The 19,592-nt window shown below is 39.3% G+C and overlaps 1 long non-coding RNA gene and 1 other non-coding gene across 4 annotated transcripts; both read left to right on the plus strand.

Annotated features, from left to right (window-relative positions):
* Nucleotides 1-622: 622 nt before the first annotated feature.
* On the plus strand, nucleotides 623-19,592 carry LOC143665033 (uncharacterized). Of its 3 annotated transcripts, XR_013166717.1 has the most exons (6): nucleotides 623-728; nucleotides 1,930-1,966; nucleotides 3,257-3,338; nucleotides 4,165-4,245; nucleotides 14,034-14,157; nucleotides 19,452-19,592. It is a non-coding gene; the product is annotated as an uncharacterized LOC143665033 (long non-coding RNA). The 3 variants fall into 3 exon arrangements; XR_013166718.1 differs by lacking the exons at nucleotides 14,034-14,157; nucleotides 19,452-19,592 and adding an exon at nucleotides 6,743-7,406 and having other exon boundaries at nucleotides 627-728; XR_013166716.1 differs by lacking the exon at nucleotides 14,034-14,157 and having other exon boundaries at nucleotides 628-728; nucleotides 19,452-19,591.
* LOC143665057 (small nucleolar RNA SNORA74) lies at nucleotides 3,892-4,093 on the plus strand. The gene has a single exon (XR_013166732.1). It is a non-coding gene; the product is annotated as a small nucleolar RNA SNORA74 (small nucleolar RNA).

Here is a 19,592-nt window from a genome sequence, read left to right on the forward strand (position 1 = left end):
GAAGGTTGTAGCTTTCTAGCTGATTGTGCCACCTTGCAAGGCAAATCTGACAGACAAAGCCAGTGTTCATTAACTTGTGCAGCTCAGCTAAAGATCCCTGTGCAGGGAACCCCTGCAAGGTTACATTAACTTCTGCAGCTCAGCTAAAGATCCCTGTGCAGGGAACCCCTGCAAGGTTAATCGGTAAGAGTGACCGGCTTAATCTATCCGAAAAACCTCCCGGAGGTCCGTCCAAGGTGACCCGTATGACTAGGAGATCCATTAACCGACTTTCAGAGCTGCCGCAGAAAGCCAGAAGGAGGATCTGCGTGGGAAGTGGAAGAGCTAAGGCTGGGCCTGTAGAAATCGAAAGGCACCACACACGTCAGAGGCCGGCGTCCCTGGGGCACTGGGTATGGACAGGATGGAAGCCTGGTCCCAAAGTATACACCAGGTCCCCTCCAAAACCAGCGCCCCTTCAGCCCGCAAGGAAGAAATGGGACTGTGCTCAAGCAAATGCAGCCCCTTTTTTCTGGGGTCCCGCCTTAAAAGGAGCAGGCTTACCTCCACCACCACACTTACAAATTTTTTTTTAAGGCGGCTTTTCCTGGGCGGGGCTCCAGGGCCCTGCCCACCAAAGCCCCGCCCAGCAGCGGCTCTGGGGCGGGGCTCTCCTCGGCTCCCGGCTGCCCTTTCCCCTGCGGCCTCCGCCCAGGCTGGATCTCCTCGCAGAGCTCCGGACACGTGCGGTGAGTAAGGAAGAACCAGGCGGGCAGAGAGACTTTGGAAATATATCAGCCCGATGCGAAAGGCAGGTGTGGGGAGGTTGTTGCCGGGGCACGGAATAAAATTGAGATTCGTTCCCACGTGCTCCCAGGCTTGGAGGGTCTGTTGAAGAGACACTGGGAGACCGTAACTCTAGAGTCACACCATCCCCCCTTCACCGCCGCATTTTTGCTATTCTTTCAGACCCCTAAGAGGCAGCTGGAACCGTACACCGGGAGCCTCGCTCCTCAGGCAGCAGGGCCAGGAACTTAGGAAGGTTTGTGAGGAACCACGTGTCAGGGTAGCTGGGTCAGATCCTTCAACCCAAGTTCCTCAAAAGAACAGGCTATTTTTAGGATCGTCTTTATACCCGGACCAGGAACCCGGTTTATTCAGTTTCCTTTTCCTCCAGATTATTTGGGGGGGACAGTTAGGAGTCAGATTAGGGGATGGCTAGAAAAAGGTGTGGTCTTAGACAGCCTAACCCTACATATGTAAGGTAAATTATAGGGATGGGGGAGAGAGTAGAATTTTTGTTAAAATTCTTGCAGCATTTTGATTGTTGCTTTCAACCCATAATTGAGGTCCTTAGCAGGAATGGCAACCTAATTGTGTCCAGTTGCCCTCACACCATTCCTGCATCCACTGCTGCTTTGATTGTCCCGAAGACATCCCACATTCAAGGGCCTTCTCAGTTTAGTTTAAACCAGCCTTTCCATTTTCACTTCATATTGCTCTCCCAGGGTAACTTTTCCCCTTCTACTTACCCAGATTCATCATCTTGCCTGGAATGTGGCACCTGATGTCAAGTACTGAATGTCTACACAACTCCAGATAGCCTGGCTTCCATCCTATGTAGAGTAGTATTATTAATACCTCCATTTTACAAATATGAAAACTGAGGCTCAGAGTTAAGTTACTTGCCCATTATTACTTGACTGGGGGAGTCAAGCTTACTGACACTTGTGGACTAGATCATGAATTTGCTACAGTCGAAGCAGTGTGGTATATAAATAACATATTAGACATGTGAATACAAAACAAACCAAGGGTAAGCTAGTTGTTTTACTGTCAGCCATTATTTCTTGTGTCTCACCAAGATACGGGCTTTTGAAGGCAGGGTACCTGAACTACATGCACATGTTCACCATTAAGTGCCTCTAACCTGGAATATTTTGATTGCAGAGGGACCACTATGGATTTCGGCCAGATGCAATCCCTGGTGAGTGGAACCACCACAGCCTACTTTGACTCCAGCTGTAGGCAGCTGCCTAGGTTGCCTTGTACCTAGGCAAGTGTTACACTGCTGGGAGAACAGCAGCTCATAGCTGGTTGGCATTCTGGGCTTGGTTTATGCCGACTCTGTATTAACTATGCCAGGATGTCAGCATAGTCCCTTATCCATTAAGGTTAAACTTAAAGAGCATGACTTGTAGGGAGAAGCCTAAGAGTACAGATTTTTCCCTTAGTGGTTCTGGTCCAACCAGTTTAGCTAGTATGAATCACACTCTGGAAAATGAGCAAAGTAAATCAAGCCAGGGAGGGATGTACAAGGGAAAAAGTCGGGCTTATGTCTGCAGCAGCAGTTTTTGTTTGAGCAAATACCCAAAAGGGGCTTGACCCAGAGAGGAAGTACATGGGGGGTTTGCTGATTTCATTGAAATCGAAGTACATGGCTCTCGTCCCACCGTACAAAGCCAATCACCACAATCCTTTGTGTTGAGGGTTTCATAACTATAGTTATCTGTGAGAATGCTCTATTCCGGAATTGTTGTATTTGCTCTAAAGTTATGATCACTCTTTTCAAGTTCTATCATAAACTATAAAAATAGGATCGTTGAGGGACTTGAGAAAGGTTACTAGGCCTAGCGACAATCTTACAGATGGTATAGACCTTACTGATTTCTTCTGACAGTATATTTGTGTTGGCTTCTTAGTGATTTTGGGGAGTGAGCAGAGTTGTTGCTCCTTTGGAGCAGTAAGTATTAAGACCCCTTTGTAATGATTTTGTTTGGGAATGCTAATTTTCTGAGAAGAGATGACTCTCAGTTCTAGTCAAACATCACTCGGGCTGATGCTGGAGTTCATCCAGTAGGGCTGACTTAGTTGCTGCTTCCACAAAAAGCAATATCCTAGTTTCCAAAGGAGGAATTGGTATGGATGGTGGGGGGCAGGTTATTTATCAAAGCATGTTCTGTTCCATCAGTTGGCTTTCCCTTAAAAGGATTCTCTTAGCCAAATGTTGAGTGCTTTATGTGAATGCCTCAGATGTTCTTTGTGAATAGCCTATTACATATGGGATTTAAGACTAGTGATATCTAGAAGCCTCAGGGGATGTTTGGCTTTATCATCTCCTAGGCAGGGAAAAAGGGAAATAATTACTGAGGGTATAGAAACAGTGGTAAATTATAAATGGTAGACAGCATCCTGTTTCCATTTCTACAGAAAGGCAGCAGTAGATGATTCTGAGGTGCTAAACAGGGAAATATACCACTTCTGCTTTTCTTTTCAGGATGATTTGAAAGGAGGGCATCCTTGGCCTCCTGAAAAGAGGAAATAATGACAGGCAGGCAGCCTTCATGTGGAGTTATCAGGTAACTATCCGTATTCCTTCAAACATTGAGTACTTCCTATGTTCCGGCCTGTTGGCTGGTTGGTGTCCATTTGGAAATAACTGGGAGGCAAAATCACATATTTACTCCCAACACATCCAGCCTCTGGGTAGGATTTCAGTGGCTATGAACTGTATAATCTGTTGAGATTATCGAGATCATTCAGTTTTAGGAATTTATAGGGAAAGAGGAAAGGCCTTACTTTGAATAATACAAACTGCTGGAATCTGCTAGCAATTGGACTTTGGTTTGAAACTACAGTAGTGTTTTTTGGCAATTTAAGTCGTAAGAGTAAACATGCTCACTGCTAGACCCCCTGGCACATGGCAGGAACTCCCTGAATGTTGAATGAAATGACTGAAGTAATTGGAAAATGTGGAACTAGTGCTTCCATGCCCCCCTTTTTTTACAGTACCATTTAACATTAATTAAAGTAAAATTAACATTAATTCATAGTGATACCTTTGTCCAGTCTTCTGCCTATGGTGCCTGGGTATCTGAAACAAAAAGAATGGGAAAGCAGTTTCAGGGATTATCCAGCAGTTGTCAGCTATCCAGGCCAATGTGGTGCCTGTGATGGTGTTACACTGTTGGAAGAGAAAGCGCTACCTTTATTGAGGTCTGGCCCCAAGCACTGTTTTGGTGATGACGGCAAGTACCTTTGGGGCAGCGTTTTGCACCTCTGAGAGTGGAGTGGCTCCTCTTGTGGGGTTGTTCCTAGTCTGGGTGCAAACAGTTTTTTTCATGACATGCTAAAAGAGGACCTGTCTTAGGGACAGCCTGTCATTCCTTTCCTCCTTGATACTAGGTTCCCTGACCTGAGCAAGAAATCTGCCTTCATTGGAATCTCAGATGTCTGGCAGACCTGTGTGGTACCAAGATAAGTCAAGTATGTAGTCCTTTTGTTATAGGTCCTAAGTAACTTGTTTCAGCCCAGATGGGTAGAAAAAATTGTTTTACCAAAATTATGTAAATTGTCAACTTTGAGGATAATACTTAGAATCTAAAGACTTAAACTAACCTCATTTTCTAGAGCTTCACTGTGCTTAAGCTCCATGTTACTATTTATTGATTCAAACTAAATAAGAATTAAAAATTTAGTTTCTCAAAATCTTCTATAGGCTAGTGAATACCATACTAAACAGCTCAGGGACATTTATGTTCATGCAGAAAGCTTGCACTAGAACATTGCATTGTTCTGCAAGCTTTCTTTAGAGTCAGGAAATGAATATTTTAGGCCATATGGTCTCTGTTGCAATTACTCCACTCTGTTTTATTGGAACACAGCCATAGATGATATGTCAACAAATGAGCATGGCTGTGTTCCAATAAAGCTTTATTTATGGGTACTGAAATAGGAATTTCATAAAACTTTCAGTGCTATGAAATAGCCCTTTGATATTTATTTTTCTCCAACATCTAAAAACGTAAAAAACATTCCTAGCTTGAGGGCTGATCAAAAACAGGTGACAGGCTTGACTTGCCCTGTAGTCTACAGTTTGCCAATTCCTGTTCTAGAGAATATAAATCCATGCTTTGAGAGTTCAACAGCTCATTAGTGACAAATTCAGAGCCAGATAAGTCCTTGTAATACCAGCATGTCACCTGAAAAGTTCTGTGGTGTTACTAATGCCATTGCCTTATAGTCTTAAACCCTAAATCTTTTAGAGGGCTTAAATGACTTAGTAAATTATCTGGAAGTAGAATAGTACCTATTGGCTTGCATTTGAGGTTTGTTTGTTTGTACTTTTGCATAGTGATTTTCCATTTTTTATGAGGAAAAGGTACAAAGGAACAATAGTTTTCAGCAGTGGTCAACTCTTAATCCTAGATAGTAAAACAGAAATGGCCCCTAAGGAAAGAGGGATTTTTTATGTATCATGAATAAAGGTTTAAAATCTCTGGTGTCAGAGATCAGCATGCAGGTTGCCTGGACTACCTGTGTGCAGAGAGGGACTCCTGCACTGCTACTTGAAAGGGGTAATTCATTTGCTGTGTGCAAGTATTGGGTGCCCCAAGAGGTTTCAGTGGCTTAATCGTGCAATTAAAATAATTTTAATGGAATTTCCTACTTGATAAGTGAAGTTAATTAGTCACCTACTTATCCCTGTTGATTTGATTTTTTTTTTAAGCAAAGAAATTTATTTCCTAGTGAGTCTTAAGTAGACATGAGGTAAAACATTTCAGGATGGCTTTGTTTTCATTCCTTCCCTTTCTCATCCTTTTCTCACTTCTGTAATGGAAGCTGGGATTAGACTGGCTGGATTATATGTCTGTAAATACCCCAAATAACCTCCTGCCGTAAGTATTAGTAAAAACAAGTACCTCTTAAGTGCTTTGGCCACTTTCAGTTTCCTGGGCCTGTACCATATTAAGAGGAAAAAAATTGTAAAGAAGGGCAGGGAATCCCAGTTATTGAAAGCTATCCTAGGCATGTTATGATTTACTTTCCTTGTATGTCAATGGCCATTTTGTGTTGGAATTTGGAATCATATCTCAGATTTTAATCAGGAAAATAAAACCCAGTGGAATAAATTCTACAGGCCTCAAGGGAACACAAAAAGGTGTTTAAGCGCCTAGGAATTCACACAAAGGAAAACAACCTGCTAAGAGGAACTAATTAAGAACTAAAAAGTGACAACTCCTCTGAATCTTACTCCTTAATTAGGGCTTTATGAACCGCTCCAGTTAAGGGACCTGTCAATATTCTCTTGGAAAACAATTTCAGTGAGTTAACAAATCAACTGTAATGCTCAGAATCTCTGCTTTGCAGCATCTTTTCCTTTACTGCTATTTATGAACACTTAATGGGCTAACTTGTTGGGTCATGCATTTGTCTGTTTAATAATCTACAGGAGCCCGTATTGTTTGGCCTTCCCTGTCCTCTAGAAGAGGCCCTTGAGGTGGTATAAAGGCTGGGGTGGGAAAAGGCCCTGCTGCTTGTGGGTGGCTTACTACCACCTTTACCACCTGAGAAAGGTGTAATAAAATGGAGCATATAAGTTACTGTTATTTTGTATGTTGTATGGCAGGGTCACATTTCATTCTTTTTACATGTGACTATCTAGTTATTGCAGGGCCACTTGCTGAATTTTTTGTTTGTTTTTGTTGGTTTCTTTGTTTTGTTTTGGGAAGTGCATGGACTGGGAATTGAACCCGGGTCTCCCACATGGCAGGCGAGAATTCTACCACTGAACTACCCTCACATCCCCTTATTTATTTTTTAAAGTAACCTTTTTGGGGGAATACTTTCGGTTTAAAAAAAAAAAACTGTGAAAATAGTACATAGACTTCTCATTTATAATATCTGACATTGGTACCTTAACATTTTTCACAATAAATGAGTTAATACTAACATTCCTTAATTTTTCCTTTCTATATTCCAGGATACCATGATACATTTAGTTGTACTGTGTCTTTGTATTCCTCTTGGCTACGACAGTTTCGAGAAGGAGTGGTCCATTAGGCTGGGGTTATGGGTTTGTTGAAAGACTAACAGATGTACAGTGCCATTCTGATCACATATCAGGAGTATGTTGATGTTAACCTTGATCAACCTGCTGAGGTCATGTTTGCCAGATTTCTCCACTCTAAAATTACTACCTCCCTTTCTATGTTTAACACTTTTGAGTATGGGAAGTTCTGCTAAACACTTCCTTGAAGATAGTGTCCACATAAATTATTTGGAATTCTTCTGCACAGATTTGACTCTCCCCCATTTATTGTATTTGCTATGAGTATGGACTCATGGACATTTATACTATGTTTTGTTCCAGTTTTGTCCATTGGAAGCTCTATTACTTGGCTGCATGCCCTTCTAACATACCCTATTATTGTGGTTGTTTTTTCTTAAGCACTTCCTCACTTTATGAAACTACAGGGTGCCCAAGGTCCACCTTGTCTGTTTCTGCACCAGGCCCAGAATCAGCCATTTCTTCAAGGATCCCGATTCATTTTATTGGAGAATAGGATAGGAAATGAGTACCATTCTAATCCATGATCTTTTGTTCATGGTCCCTTATGTTCTATAAATAAATATTTAAATAAAAATTTTTCTCTTTCTAGGACTCTTATACTGTTAACATTTCTACTACTATCCTTAATAGTTTTTATATTTTTTGTTCCTTAGGCCTTTGATTTTATCTCCTAATTCACTATTCTGTTTTTTAATGCCATCTTATTAATGTATGATGTATATTCACATTCTATATAATCATCCAAAGTGTACAATCAATGGTTCACAGTATCATATAGCTGCACATTCATTACAATTGATTTTTTTTGTTCCACCTATTTGTTTACTTTTTTTTTGTATTTTTTTTATTAATTAACAGAAAAAAAATTAACCCAACATTTAGAAATCATACCATTCTATATATGCAATCAGTAATTCTTAACATCATCACATAGATGTATGATCATCGTTTCTTAGTACATTTGCATTGGTTTAGAAGAACTAGCAATATAACCGAAAAAGATATAGAATGTTAATATAGAGAAAAAAATAAAAGTAATAGTAGTAAAAACAAAACAAAACAAAACAAAACAAAAACCTATAGCTCGGTATTTGTTTACTTTTAATCCATATGTTTTGCTCATCTGTCGATAAGGTAAATAAAAGGAGCATCAGATGCATGGTTTTCACAATCACACAGTCACATTGTGAAAGCTATATCATTATACAATCATCTTCAAGAAATATGGCTACTGGAACACAGCTCTACATTTTCAGGCACTTCCCTCCAGCCTCTCCATTACACCTTAACTAAAAAGGTGATGTCTATATAATGCGTAAGATTAACCTCCAGGGTAACCTCTGGACTGTTTGGAATCTCTCAGCCATTGACACTTTGTCTCATTTTGCTTTTCCCCTTTTTGTTCGAGAAGGTTTTCTCAATCTTTTGATGCTGAGTCCCAGCTCATTTTAGGGTTTCTGTCCCATGTTGCCAGGAAGGTCTACACCTTCATGTCCCACGTAGAGATGGGGAGGGCAGTGAGTTTTCTTGTCGTATTGGCTGAGAGAGAGCCTACATGTGAGCAACAGAAGAGGTTCTCTTAGTGACTCTTAGGCCTAATTTTAAGTAGTCTTAACCTATCCTTTGCAGGGTTAAGTTTCATATAAGCAAACTCCAAGATTGGGGGCTCAGCCTATTGCTTTGGTTGTCCCCACTGCTTGTGAGAATATCAAGAATTCTCCACTTGGGGAAGTTGAATTTTTTCCCCCTTTCTCCCCATTCCCCCAAGGGGACTTTCAAATACTTTTTTATTCACTGTTCAAATCACTCTGGGATTTATGGGGGCATCGCTCTGGACAAACCTACAAAATCTCATGCCCTACTCAAGGTTCCATGTACTTATGGTGCTCAATTAAGCTGTCCACATAAGTTATGTTTGGAAATACACTAGTCAAAATATAAATTTTGTACCAAATAAACATTTTTTGCTTTATTTTCACATAAGTTTTAAAATATTAATTACCATCTATTTTTAAAACCCTGCATTATTGACATTCTTTTGTTCCTCATGCAAAAACATTTTTAAATTTGTATATTTAGTCCCTATCATTATACATTCTAGGCATTCCTAATTTATCCCATCTCAGTCTTTATTGTGTATCTTCTGTTTTCATTTGTGCCCCCAGGACTGTACAAGTCCCATTGTACAGTCTGAATCCCTTCATCTCCAATTACCCAGTATCTACCCTATTTCTGTCTCCTGATGAGCTCTGTTCTTTTTTTTTTTTTTTTTTTTTGAGAGGGAGGAAAGGAAGGAAAGACAGAGAGAAGGAAGGAAGGATGGAAGAAAGGGAAACATCTTTAAACATTTTCTTGTTTTATTGTATTTTGTTTGTTTGTTTGTTTTTTACATGGGCTGGGGCCGGGAATCGAACCGAGGTCCTCCGGCATGGCAGGCAAGCACTTTGCCCGCTGAGCCACCGCGGCCCGCCCATGAGCTCTGTTCTTAACTGAAATTCTTCAAGTTCATTCATTAATGTTCATATCAATGAGACCATACAGTATTTGTCCTTTTGTTTCTGGCTACTCTTACTCAGCATAATTTCCTTAAGGTCCATCCATGTTGTTACAAACTTCATAACTTTATTCTGTCTTACAGCCACATAATATTCCATCGTATATTTACAATGTTTAACCATTCATCTATCAGTGGACATTTTGGCTGTTTCCATCTCTTGGTAATTGTAAATAGTGCTGGCAGAAACATTGGTATGCAAATGTCCATTTGTGTCCTTGCCCTCAGGTCCTCTGAGTAGATACCTATCGATGGTATTGCCAGGTCATATGGCAATTCTATACTTAGCTTCCTGAGGAACCGTCAAACTGCCTTCCACAGTGGTTGTACCATTTTACATTCCCACCAACAGTGGATAAGTATGCCTCTTTCGCCTCATCCTCTCCAGCACTATTACAATTGATTTTTAAATGTTTTCATTATTCCAAAAAAATAAAAAGAATAAAAAGAACACTGAAAACATCCCATGTCTCCTATTATTTTTTGTCTTACTCATCTGTCCATACACTGGATAAAGGGAGTGTGAAAGGTTTTCACAATGACACAGTCATGCCTTGAAAGCTATTGAATTAATAATAACCTCTCAAACTCTACTTCAAATCTCTCAGCCGCTGAAACATTTTATTTCTCTTCCCCCTTTTGGTCAAGAAGGCTTTCTCAATCCCATGATACCAGGGCCAGGTTTATCCCCTGGGAGTCATGTCCCATGTAGGGGAAAGACAGTTCACCTGTGGGGTTGGTTTAGAGGCCACATCTTAGCAACAAAAGATGTTCTTTTAGCCATAATTGTAAGTCGGCTTAGCTTCTCCTTTGCAAGAATAAGTTTCATAGGGGTAGACCCCAAGATCGATGGCTTAGCTTATTGAATTGGTTGTCCCACTGCCTATGAGAATATCAGGAATTCTCCAGATGGGGAAACGTAGTCCCCCAAAGGGACTACAAACACCCTTTTATTGTCCGCCCAAATTACTCTGGGATGTATCAAGGCATCACACACCAATCTGTACAAGCCAGCTCTATTCAAGATTCCATGTAATTATGGGGTTTGAATAAACTGACCATACAGTTAAGTGAGATAATTTGCTGCCCAAAATATAAATTTTGCACCAAATAAACATCTCTCCTTTTGGTCTCACAGAAGTTGAAATTTTAAAATGTACCATAACATCCTTTACCCTGTGTTCTGATTTACCTTAGTCCTATCCAGATAAGCTTCATTTATATCACTAGTCGAAGTCTGATCACTTCAACTTTTTAAACAGTTGTATTAAGTAAGTCTGACTTTCATAACTTCAGAGCTCTTGAGTCTCAGGTGTCATATAAATACTGACATTTCACGGAATGGCCAAGTTACACACAAATAGCTCAGCATTACAGAATTTAGAAATAACAGTTATAACTCTGGAATAGCTGTGACTGCTGTAAGAGCTTACAATCTAAGACCCTTTAAATAGGCCCCAACCCATGCTCTTGACTTCAGTTCTCCAAGTTTGTATGTTATAGTTCAGGAGTGAGGCATGATATTTGACTTTGTTTTTTGAACATACTGTCCTCAAAGTTCATCGACCTAATTGTATGCCTCACAGCTTCATTCCTTGCAGCTGCTCAGTAGTCCGATGTATGCATACACCATAGTTCCAACTTCCATTCCTCAGTCGTTGTACCCTTAGGCCACCTCCATCCATTGCCGCCATAAACCAGTGTGCAAGTGTCCATTTGAGTCCCACTCTCAGTTCCTCCAGGTGTATGCCTACCAATAGGGTTGCAGGATCTTGAGGCAACCCCAGCTCTAACCTCTTGTGGAACCACTATACCGCCCTCCAGAGGTTGTGCTTTTCAGCTTCCTTAACAGTAAATAGGTACATCTTTTTCCACATTTTCTCTAGAACTTATTTTTCTCTGTTCATTTTTGAAGTTTTATTTGCACATCATACAATCCAACCTCAGTAAATAGCCATCCATGTCTTTGCCACCATAATCTGTACGAAGACATTTACTTTTCTTCCACAAAGAATCCATCTCCCTACCCCCATATCCTCCGCTTGTTGACGTTTCATTTTGGCATAATGCCTTGTTATGGTCAGTGGAAGCATATCACAACATTACTGTTGACTATAGACCCTAGCTTGCATTTATTGTATTTTTTTCCTATATACCATCCATTTTCAACACTTGCAAATGTTGACATTCCTTTGTTCTCCCTCATGCAAGAATGTTTTTATATTTGTACACTTAAGTACTATCATTGTCCACTCTAGCCACTCTAGGCATTGCTAAGTTATTCTGTCTTTTCTCTGTCCTTCTGGTGTCATACATGCTCCCCACCCTCCTCCCTCAACCACATCCACACTCAGCTTTGTTCAGTGTATTTATATTATTGTGGTACATCAGATAATGTGCTATCCATCTCTGGATCTTTATAATCAGTCTTGTTGAATATTCAGTACTCCTTCACCATCAAATACCCAATCTCTACTCTCTATCACCTGATAACCTATGTTCTTCAACTCAAATTTCGCTCATTAGTGTTAGTTCAGATTAGTGAGCTAATATGAAATACATATAGTATTTGTTCTTTTCTTTCTGATTTTCACTCAGCATAATGTCTTCAAGGTTCATCCATGTTGTGGCATGGGTCATGACTTTATTCTGTCTTACAACTGTGTAATATTCCTTCCTATGTAGATATCACAGTTGGTTTAACCACTTGGCAATCATGAATAATGCTGCTATAAACATCGGTGTGCAAATGTCCGTTCATGTCCCTTCCTTCAGTTCCTCTGAATACATACCTAGTATTGGGATTGCTGGATCCTATGGCAGGTCTATGCTTAGCTTCCTCAGGAACCGCCAAACTGCCTTCCAGAGTGATTATGTTAATCAACCCATCCTCACTGCATTTCTTAAATATATTTTTTCTTATTTAATTTGTTCTTACATATGTTTTCAATATATTTCTTCACCTCTTTAAGGATATTTAATATGCAAGTTTAAGATTTTATTCTTTGGGCTTCGTTTATTCTGTTTAATTTGAAATGATAGTTGAAACTATTGTCTTTTATAGTGAGTGTTGTTTTTCTTAGATGGCTGATTATTTTTACCCTGTGACCACAGGGGATGGGGATTTTGTATTGGCTGCTTTTAGAAGGGAGGAGCCAAACCCAGGCCCTAGCTTGCACACTGTTGAGTTGAAGAGTGGAGATGTCCCTTAAGGCAGGGAGCCTCTGAGTTAGAATCTGGGCTCTACTAGAGTTGTGGATGGTAGAACATCTCCTTCTTTTCAGCTCAGTGTGTAAGAAATCCCAAGGGCCAGGTAGTGCTGTCTAAATCTGTTGCAATATTCTGGCCACCCCAGGCAGTGATGAGTCAGTCCTCTTCAGTGAAGTGGAGAATAAAAGTACATAACAGAAGTCTTCTGTCCCAGCATATATCACCTCTCCTCCCATGGTACTCTGTTCTTTTCCACAATGGCCTTCTATTTCTTACCCCTCAATACTAGGGGACATGATCTGTCCTTCTAGGAGTTCTCAAATTTCCTAGACCCCCAACCTCTTATTTGTATATCTCCAGGGCTGAGATTGAGGAAGCGCCAACAACCTATGGTAATTACTTGTCATAACTCCTTCCTTATTTACTGGTTTATAGTTTTCATTAAATGAATTCTATGTTAGACAACTGGGGTAAGTGGTGAATTGGACACAATTCCTGCTCATGATAACTTTGCCTTTCAGGCTCTTAATAATCTAGTCCTTCTGCCACCTCCTCATCTTCACTACCCTTAGATTCTTTTCTGGCCACACGATTTTGTTCCCCCCCACCCCCTGAGTCCTTGATACTGCTTTTTGTTACTAGGTTTCTGCACATGTTTTCTTTTTCTGGTTCAGTATTCATTCTCCACTTGATTATCTACTTTAAGATCTCAGTTCAGTCAGAAGTTACACATAAGTGTTCATGCCTGTGTTAAAGCCCCACATACCTGTGTGTTGCATTTACTATAGAATCAGACACAGTCGGATGCCATGTAAGAGTGCTTTGAAAAGATATTATTCACCAGCTTCTGTGGGTTTACCACACTCTCCCACACCAAGCAGCCGAATTCTACTGACAGCTGACTAAAGTACCTCAGCTGGTGAATATTAATATCTATGTGTCATAATGTACCCAAAATAGAGTAAAGTAAGGTCATAAAAATACTGTGCTTTTCAATAATAGCCCAGTAAGTGAGGATTACAAATGTGCTGGGTTGGTTTTTTTTCCCATTTTTTTGACCTATAAAGGGGTGTAAGAAAAATTGTTTGCCAGGAGACCCTAAATATATAACCTCATGGACAACTATTCAAATCTAAGTTTAGCTTCAAAAAATATTAAATGAAAGTAATGGATTAGCTGTTCAGATTGAGAAATAATGTGTGGGCTTTTACTTTTTTTATAATCTGTAAATATCATTATAGTTTAAGAGATCTGTGTGACATCTTTGTGTAAATTATAACTTGCAGAACCTCTATTACTAGAAGGCCTAGCACTGGCAAGTAGGTGCCAGGATAAAGCTTATGTTAGAACCACATTTCAAAGGATAATTTTAACATGTTTACTGTAGGGCTCAACAAAAATGAATAATCCCTTGAATCTGTGATTTTGTCATTTTAGGGTGTTCATGTAAAAATACCACAGGAGTCATGTGGTGTAGAATATTGGTGACATTTGCAGCATGTTGACCATGTGCCAGATCTGTACTCAATTTTTAAATTAATCCTCCAGTCAGCCCTACCAGGTAAAAGTTATTACTTGCTCAAGGTCACATAGCCAATGAGTCCAAAGCCAGTGTTTGGTTTGGCAGCTTTCATGTATAGTGCCCCAACTCTTTCTAACATTCTCATAAACATCCACTTTCGCCTTTGATCAAAAACTTTGTTCAACTAACATCATGCAGGAGGTACTGAAATTTTGATCTTTCTACCTCTGGGCTGTTATCCCTATTCAAACAGCAAATGCCTTGTTTCAGGCCATCAGCATCTTAGCCACTTTTGGTGCAGCATCTTGACTGGTCTTAATTCACTCGTTTCCCTTTGCTCATTTTTTTTTTTCCAATATGCAAACTTTCTTTTTTTAATTAAAGTAAATCTCACTTAATTAAAAGAAAATTTAAAAGGAATCTGCCTGATCTTGACCCATGCACCAAACATCTCTTCTGAGGTTATGCACCAAACATTTCTTCTGAGGTTTCTGACTTGGCTTCCATTGCTAATTTCATCCCTTCTAGTTCTTTTCTTTTCTACATTGTACTCTGTGTCTTCAGCCTTTAGATGGTAGGTGCAACATGGCAATGACTGCTAATGTGTTCACCCAAAACCCATTATTCTCTCCTTATTGGCCACACAGCTAGGGTTAATTTCCCAGCCTCACAGCTGAGGCCAATGTGGCTAATGGCATGTTAGCCAGGGCCTGTGAACACCACCCATGAGGTTCTCTTAATTCTCTTCTCTCATCAATCAAACATATACAGAAAATACAAAAAGGATTCTGGTAGCCCCAGGGAAGGAAGGATCACAATATGGAAGTGACCTGCACTCCTGAATGACCTCATGGAATGCCACCCACCGACTAGGAATATCCATGCTGATTTTTATTGAAAAATAAATTTTCTATGGTATTAAGCCTATGAGATTTCAGGGTCTATCTGCCACAGCTTTGTCCTGGCTGATAGACTTCATTATGGTAGAGACCATGCCTATCTTTTTCTTTGGTACCAAATAGTGTCCAGCATGTGGTAGGCATATGGCCTCAGTTCATAAATATTTATGTAAACTTCCATCACTTATATCTCTTCAGTCTCAAAGTGAAAGTTTCCCTTCTACTTAAAATTATTCTCCTCCTAATAGGAAAGTCCCTGAAGTATCTACCTTCTAGGACCAATATTCCCCCAAATTTAATATGCTTATGAATCACCTGCATTTAAAAAAAATTTATTAATTTTTTAAAAAATATAACATCAAACAAAAACATTCTTAACATGTGATCATTCCATTCTACATATATAATCAGTAATTCACAATATCATCACATAGTTGCATATTCATCATCATGATCATTTCTTAGAACATTTGCATCAATTCAGAAAAAAAAGACAACAGAAAAAAATTCATACATACCATGCCCCTTACCCCTCCCTTTCATTAATCACTAGCATTCTTTTTATTTATTTTTTATTATTTTTTTTAAATACAAAAAAACACCAATTAAATGCAAACATTCCTCTTTTGATTGTTCCGTTCTACATATATAATCAGTAATTCACAATATTATCACATAGTTGCATATTCATCTTCATGATCATTTCTTAGAACATTTGCATCAATTCAGAAAAAGAAATCAAAAGACAACAGAAAAAGAAATAAAATGAAAACAGAAAAAAATATATATATATACATATCATACCCCTTACCCCTCCCTTTCATTGATTACTAGCATTTCAAACTAAATTTATTTTAGCATTTGTTCCCCCTATTATTTATTTTTATTCCATATGTTCTACTCATCTGTTGACAAAGTAGATAAAAGGAGCATCAGACACAAGGTTTTCACAATCACACAGACACATTGTGAAAGCTGTATCATTATACAATCATCATCAAGAAGCATGGCTACTGGAACACAGCTCTACATTTTCAGGCAGTTCCCTCCAGCCTCTCTATTACATCTTGACTAACAAGGTGATATCTACTTAATGCGTAAGAATAACCTCCAGGATAACCTCCCAACTCTGTTTGGAATCTCTCAGCCATTGACACTTTATTTTGTCTCATTTCACTCTTCCCCTTTTGGTTGAGGTTTTCTCAATCCCCTGATGCTGAGTCTCAGCTCATTCTAGGATTTCTGTCCCACGTTGCCAAGAAGGTCCACACCCTGGGAGTCATGTCCCACATAGATAGGCATAGATTGGTGCTTTTTGTGAAAATGCAGATTCTGGTTCAGTATGTCTGGGTTGGAACCTGACATTCTGCATTTCTAACAAGCTTCCAGGTGCTACTGATGCTGCTTGGTCCTGCGCCACAGGGCTCTAGACAAATAGTTCTTAAACTGTTTCAAAACCACCTAGGTTGTTTATTGAAATGCAACCTCCTGGACACCCCACACCTTATTTCCCTTTGCTCTTAACATACAGACATATCTTTTAGACTTTTAGACTTGCTTTCAAAGTAGATCCCATCTATTTCTCCATTCTCTCTCACACAAACTTAGCCTTTCAGTCTTTCAATTTCTTTAAAAGGAAATTGGAACACCAATCCTATTTGGAATAATCCCTATAACACCTTCATTCTTGTCTAACTTTCTTAAGATTTCTAACTATGTTCCCATACCTTGACCTCCTCTCTCCCCTCTATGTTTTTGTCATAAATTACACTTGTATACATTATGTGAAAATCACCACAGATTTATCATTACTTTTTATGCATTTACATTTTGGCTCCTGTATGATATAAAAAGTGGAGTTACAAACCAAAAATACAATAGTATTTGGCATTTCTGTTACACATGTAGTTACCTTTACTGAAGGTCTTTATTCATGTAGCTTCAATTCACTGCTTTCGGCCAGCAAGAAGTCCACAAGGTTTACCTATTTTTTAAGTTGCTTTTTTCTTGATTTGATACCCACCCAGTTACTGCAACCCTTTAACTGTTTTCCAGAATTCTAAGAAAAGTGGTTCTTCCAGTTTTTGCTTGCTCAAAAATTCTTTGGGTTTGGGGTTGGAACCCTAGAGTGTCTCAATCCTCTGTTTTGGTGATGCCACTCATGATTCACTCACTTGGGCTGACAGTTGGTGCTGGCTGTCACCTGGAAGCTCAGTTGGGGATGCTGACTGGAAGGAACACCTTGGCTTCTTCCCACAGCTTGAGATCCCCACAGGATGATAATTGGGTTCCAAGTGGGTAAAAGTAGATCCTAATAGTTGGGTGCATGGGTGGTTCAGTGTAGAATACTCATTTTCCATGAGAGAGACCTGGGTTTGATTTCCAGACCATGCACCCCCACCCCCCAAAAAAGAGATGCATAAAAAAAAAAAAGTTAGCCAGCATCAAATCTGTATTCTCTTGGTCAAAACCAGGCACAGGGTCTTCCCAGATGCAAGGAGAAGGGAAAAGGATTTCACCATTTCATGAGATGAGTGGCAAAGAATTTGGCCATCTTTAATTCACCACAAATACATATATATATATATATATATATATATATATATATATATATATATATATATATATATATATATATATATATATATATATATATATATATATATATATATATACACACACACACACATATACATATAAACATATAAATGGCTATATGTATATTGTAAATCCTTAGAATATACAAGAAGCATTTGATAGTGATTGAATTTATATAGTTTCCTAGGCTTTGCAGCAAATACCATGAAATGGGTTGGTTTAAACCATAGAAATTTATTAGCTTACAATTTTGAGGCTGGGAAATTGTCCAAATCAAGGTGATGCTTTCTTCCTGAAGACCATCTGCTGGTGGTCCTTGCCTGTGCCACATAGCAAGGCACACGGCAGTGTTTGTTGGTCTCTCTTCTCTTCTAGGTTACCTTGATTTCAGCTATTTGCTTCAATGGCTTTATCGGTCTGAATTTCATTCTTTTTTTAAAGAACTCAGTAATAGGATTAAGACCCATTGTGATTGAAGTGGGTCACACCTTAACTGAAGTAATTTCATCAAAAGAGCCTACTTACAATGGGTTCATGCCCAGGAATAGATTATACTTAAGAACATGTTTTTTTCTGAGGTACATACAACTGCAAACTACCGTAGGAATTATCTATTCAAAAACTCCTTTTTAGCTGCCCCACCCTTTCTTGCCAAGGCTGAATCAGTGCCTAAAGGTTTTCTACTTTTTTTTTTTTTTACTTTTCTGTTTGTAGGTTTGTTTGTTTTTAGCATGGGCAGGCTCCAGGAATCAAACCTGGGTCTCTGGCATGGCAGGTGAAAATTCTGCCACTGAGCCACCGTTGTACCACCCTCTACCTATTTTTAAATAGACTAAATCTAGTCTAAATCAGATATAATAGCATTAAATCTTTTAAATAGAAAATGGATACCCAGGGGATTCTGAGACCATTGCTCTCTACTGGAGGCAGTATAACATAATACTGAAAAACTCTGCATTACAACCCTGACTTTAGGGCTAGTTAGTGGCATGACCTTAGGCAAGTTTCTTAATCACATGTAAAACTGGGATAATACCCTCAAGGTTATCCTAATTATAATGTACTATCTGCTTAGTAGAGTACATAGATAGTTCAATTCTACTAGACCCCTGAGCTCCATGGGAGCCAGAATCCCTTTATTTTGTTCATTATTGTATAATGGCATTTGCCTGGAACATAGTAGTCTCTCAAATACTGGCTGCTCAATATTAAATGATTGACTTCAGATTTTGCAATCTTTTGCTAAACATTTCTCAAGTTTAATGCTTTCATTCTCCTAGTAAAGAAAAAGAATGATATTAATGGCATGATTCCCCATATTAATATGGCGAATCTGTTTTAATGGGTTAGGTGGGGTCAGAAATAAAATTTCAATCTCTTGTTTGACTCCTGCTCAAAACTATGAAAGTTCCCCATTACCAGCTTAAAGCATTTAAAGCCTCCCACCATCTAGCGGTACCTTATCTCTCAGTTATACCTGCCAAAGTCTCAACAGCAATTCTTGCTTTGAGGCCAGATTCTTTACCATTCCTGGTACACATCGCATCCATTCTCAAGTCAGCAAAATGTAAATGTAAGGTTCTTGATCTTGGGGCCACATTGAAACTAGTCTTTGATGTTTCTTTGTCCATCTCCCTCACCAGACCAAGATTCTTAATAGCTTGTATATCCTTGTATCCCCACTGTCCAGTACAGTGTCTTGCATAGAAGACGTGTTTGATGAATGAATGAAATTTTGTATTCTTAATTAGGGTTTCTCATGTGCCTTTTCAATGATAAACCAAATCTCTAAGCACCTGTAATATTTCCTTTCTTTTTCACATGGGCACACTCTAGGAATCGAACCCGGGTCTCCAGCACAGCAGGCGAGAATTCTGCCACTGAGCCACCGGTGCACCGCCCGTAATATTTTGAACCCCCCGCAACATCACTAAGCAGACCCTCAATAAAAGATTATCCTATCGAAAAAGCTTCTGA

The sequence above is a fragment of the Tamandua tetradactyla genome, chromosome 20 (genome assembly GCF_023851605.1).
Source record: "Tamandua tetradactyla isolate mTamTet1 chromosome 20, mTamTet1.pri, whole genome shotgun sequence".
Classification (NCBI taxonomy): Eukaryota; Metazoa; Chordata; class Mammalia; order Pilosa; family Myrmecophagidae; genus Tamandua; species Tamandua tetradactyla.